General features: G+C 37.4%; 1 pseudogene; it reads left to right on the top strand.

Moving 5' to 3' along the window:
• Nucleotides 1-2,652: 2,652 nt before the first annotated feature.
• Nucleotides 2,653-3,225, top strand: LOC110286297 (annotated as a pseudogene).
• Nucleotides 3,226-5,086: the final 1,861 nt, after the last annotated feature.

The following is a 5,086-nucleotide window of genomic DNA, read 5'->3' as shown; positions in this document are numbered from 1 at the left end:
CCCGGAGCTCTTGACTCTAGCTGCATATGTATCAAAAGATGGCCTAGTTGGCCATCACTGGAAAGAGAGGCCCATTGGACATGCAAACTTTATATATCCCAGTACAGGGGAATGCCAGGGCCAAAAAAATGGGAATGGGTGGGTAGGGAAGTGGGGGGGAGGGTATGGGGGACTTTTGGAATAGCATTGGAGATGTAATTGAGGAATATATGTAATAAAAAATATAAAAAAAATAAAAGAAAGAAAGAAAGAAAGAAAGAAAGAAAGAGAGAGAGAAAGAAAGAAAGAAAGAAAGAACTAGCACAGGATACAGCTGTACCACATCCAGATATAACCAAACAAGTTTTGTTCAGAACAATTTTTATCACTACACAGTTTGCTAGATGTCCATTGACAGTTAAATGGATAAGGAAAACATTCTATGTATGCACTGGAATGTTCTTCAGCTGTAAAACAATGAAATCGTGACATTTACAGGAAAATGGGTGAAAGTGAAGTTTTGTTAAGTGGAGTGTCCCAGATTGACAAACACAATGTCACATGATAGAGCACCCTCATAGAGGCAGGGGAAAACACTTGAAATGTAAATAAAGAAAATATCCAATAAAAACAAACAAGTGAAAATTTATATATGCATATATGCATGTGGATGTTAAAAAATTTAAAAAGGGATCCTACAAGGGGAAAATGAGGTTATAATAGAGGGCTATAAAAAAGATGAAAGAGGTGAATAGAATACATGAAAGCAGAGGTGAGACTTGTGGGTCGAGAAAGGGAACCAGCATGAGAGAACAAGGGCATTGGAGAGCATAAAATGCCAGGCATTTGAGATGTAAATGAAGAAAATATCTAATAAAAAGGGAAATAAAAAAAACAAACAAAAAAGAAAACAAATGTCTCTATTTAAAAAAAAGAAGAAAAAGAAAACCATTACTCGGTATACTAACTTTTTAAAAATTAAAAAATAAAAATGTATTCATTTTCTGTATAGCAAAGGAAACAGCTGTCACAATGTAGAAATAGCATAGAGACTGTAAGAATATCTTTGGTAGCTGAACATCTGAGAGGGAATTTCTATAATTGTGGAGAACATATCTGAAAGGCAAATTAATAGAAATCCAAAGTCCTCTTAGTCACATAGAATGACCAACAGAGGTCTAAGCACACAAGTCGTGTGGGAAACAGTAGCAGCATATGCCATTCAATTTCAGAGTTGCTTTGATTGTTAAGTACCAAGGTCTAAAGTTTTACTGGGAATTGGGTAGCATGTTCTCCCTGCAATTCTAGAGTTATGAGCCCACCAAGGACTGTTTCCTAACCAGTGAGGGATATTACCCACTAGTAGCCTTCATCTACAGGGCTTGACCCTTTTTTCCCATAGAAAATGTATACATGGCTCACTTGGATGCGGTATATTTTTTAAGTATCTGGAATGAGTGGAAAGAATCCTCACTCCCCAAGACACACACACACACACACACACATACACACACACAGAGCTTCATATTTTGGCCACAATGTATTGCACCCAAAATCCTGGGAAAATGAGAGTAGGAGCAAGAAAGGGAGAGAGAGAGAACACAAACATAGATAAACTGATTAAACACAGATTTGGAAGAATAAGCCTCGAGACTTCTAATACTTTTAAAGCTATTCTCAGGGGATCATTCTCAAGGATATTTGTGGGTACCCGATAATGAGAAGCGGGGAGCTCTAATCATTTGGTCTCTGGTGCAGAGTTGGCATCAAGGGATGCTTTATTCAACCCCAGAACTCCTGGATTTAATTCCCCTCCCCTCTCTAAGGATCATGATGGAAAATTTACTTTCAGTTTCCTTAGACTTTGTGTTAGAGTTCTATTGCTGTCATAAAACACAACAACCAAAAGCAGCTTGGGAGGAAAGGGTTTATTTTGTCTTATAGCTTGTATGTACTCCAGGAAGTCAGGGCAAGAATTCAACTTAGGTATCTGGAGATTAAAAGTAGAACAGAGGCCAGGGAGGAATGCTACTTAATGGCTTGCTTCTCGTGGCTTGGTCAGCCTGCTTTCTTATAGAACCAAGACTACCAGTATAGGAATTACACCTCCCACAGCACGTGAGCCCTTCCACAACAATTATTAATCAAGAGAGTACCCTACAAATTTCCTTAATAGCAATCTTATGAAGGCACTTTCTCAATTAAGATTCCCTTTTCCCAGATATGTCTAAGATTATGTCAAGTTGACAAAAAACAACTAGCGCAGACTTGTTGCTAAGGTACAGCCTTACGACTTTGGATAAGTTTGATCCTGAGAACCTAAAGAAAAACTAGCTAATGTTTTACTGTAATGGTCTCTGACTCCAATACAAGCTGGATGATGGAAAAATGGCTAAATAAAATCTTAAAACTCTAATACCATGGATCTATTTTCTATAAATCAAGGAAAATGATCTAAAATGCCTTATGTACAGGCCTTCATTGCTCTTTATCAGGGCAATATAAATACATACACAATACTATACATATTACAATATGTAGATTAAACCCTACATGGTGCATTAAGAGTTAAAGCTTTGTAGCTTTGAGTCAGCCAACTCCACCTTGCTCTCAGCAGGGCACAGCCATCCAGGACCACTCATTGATCTTGTCCTGAGCTGAAGATGTGAACAGCAGAAAGAAGAGTTCATAAGTGTATGGGTCCACAACCCCAGGGTTCAGAAGGAGGATTTTAGGCACTCTTACATCGACTATGAGATATATATTCACACAAATAGCATGTGTTTTACAATGAAAACACCTTGTGTACAAAAAAGATATAGAGAATTTGTGTGGCTAAGACAAAGACTCCAAAGCAACGCATTACCAGAACTTCCATCTAAAAATCTATTTTTCAACATGAACAATTGCCAGCATGTTGACCAGAGCCATCATGGAAGATTTCCTCAGAAAAATCCTGCAGAATGCTCTCTTGCTTTCGGATAACAGCCTCCACCTCTTCCTGTAGAGCCATCTGAACTCTAAGGACATTGAAGCATGAGTGTCTGGGCAGACCAAGTACTTGGTGGAAGAAGAAATTCACAAGTTTGCCTTAATGAATAGACAGCTCCTCGAAAAAGATGACGAAGGGAAGAAAGACAACGATGTAGAGTATGATCCAGAAAGTTCATCCTCTGGGCTTGGACACAGTAGTGATGACAGCAGTTCTCATGGGTATGAACAATCCCAGCTCTGCAGGAGTCCTGAGAAGGAATTCTAGGGCTACCACCTAAGGAACAAAATTGTGCCCAGCCAGAAAGAATGCTTGCACATAATAGATTCTTACCCAACGCCAATGTCAGTATCCTAGATAGTGAAATTCTTAAAGTGGTGGGTTATTATTATTAGTAGTTTTATGTTGTCTAATTCTAGCCAAGCTTCTGTGTGAAGCTATAAGTAAGGTCTGTGAATGCCATAGGACCTTTTATTACCATCCCATATTTATAAATAAGATCCTGCTCTCAAGTGAAATGAGTTATATGATATATATATAACTGTGTGTATACACACACACACACAGTTGGTCTTAACTGAATTTTAAAGAGCTAGGTGTATTAGTAGCATTTAAAGCCAGACAAGGCACCATGTTGTGTCAATGAGAAAGTTACTGTAAACACAGTGTGTGACTGGAGCCAGAGTAGAGAGTCACAGCACAGCAGACTGCCTGCCTCTCTGACACGTGGCTCTTGTTTTGTGGGAACTTCTCTGGAAAATACTTTCCTTTCAGGTATTTGATTGAAATGTTCATTTAAGCTTTCCAGCATACTGTATCATGTGTAAATGGAAAATATGTCTTACAAATAGAGATGCACTAAAAAAATATTTACATCTTAAGAGGAAGAAAAACAGAAGTGTTTGTAATTTTGCTTAAATTTGCCATACACAGATTTAGAAATACATTCTCACTGTCTAAAATCAGTGAAACCATGGCTTCTGACAAGTCAAAATCAAAGCTTATGATTCATTTTCTAACATTTAAAGAATGTACGTTAAAACAATCACCAGGTAACCTCTGTCAATGATGGCTCCTCACTGTTCATTTTTTTCAGTTAGAAGAAAGTTTCTTATAAGAGATAGGTTTACCCATAAATATTTCAATAATTTTGGAGTGGAAGTTGGGTTGCTAACGTCAGAGCTCATGTCCATGTTTTAGAAGCCCTTTCTTTTTAGGTGTCTCCCAGAAGATTGGCTTAATTGGAATAAAATATTTTTTTAAAGTGGCCTAAAGATAAGATGTCTTGGGTCCACCATGAACTTCCAGTTTTAGCCCAGGCAGCATTTTCCCCGGGATAATTAGCCAAGGACTTTTCAGAGTATTCCCAGATATCTCTGGGAGCCAGTGCAAGGAATTTTCACCTAACTGGGATAATTTGTTGCTTCTAATGAATGAATGGGTCCCACTCTCGTGGGTGCAAAAGCTGCTACAAAAAGCAGCCATTTACTTGGGTACTTAAGAGTTATTGTATTAGGAAAAAGTTATTGAATTGTCTTTTGAGAGGCTTGTTACAGAGAATTGGTAAAAAAAAAAAAAGCAAACATTAAATTTGGAATAAGAATGATTTCTTTTTTTAAAGTTCTGTCTGAAACATTATTAAACTTCTGTAAATATTTTGATTTATGTCATAGGTCCTGATAACCGTGTCCTCTAGTAGTCTTTATTTTAATGCTGAAAGAAAATGATTTAGCAGTTCTATGTAAAGTTTCCAAGCAACCTCCACTCCTCAGCAGCATAAATGAATTCACATCATTTATGTTCCACGGAATTTTTGGAAAACATAAATTGTGACATCAGTTATCACACTACTTCTTGATGACATAATGTAACCTTCGAAGTTAATATGAGGCAATGCTTCATATCTCCTCTTTAACTCCATAGTCACTGTTTTCACATTAAACATGAAAAAAAAAAAAGAGTAAAGCTTCCTATTACCTACCCACTCCCATACTTAAAACTCCCAAAGGAAATGCCTTAGACCTTCAGGAAGAATTAGAGTCTATGTCCATTCTCAGCCACAGACACTCAGCAGTAAGAAAAACAATGAATTTATGAAATTCCTAGGCAAATGGA

Source organism: Mus caroli, chromosome X, assembly GCF_900094665.2.
Source record: "Mus caroli chromosome X, CAROLI_EIJ_v1.1, whole genome shotgun sequence".
NCBI classification, from domain to species: domain Eukaryota; kingdom Metazoa; phylum Chordata; class Mammalia; order Rodentia; family Muridae; genus Mus; species Mus caroli.
This window is presented reverse-complemented; position numbering and strand designations above follow the sequence as displayed.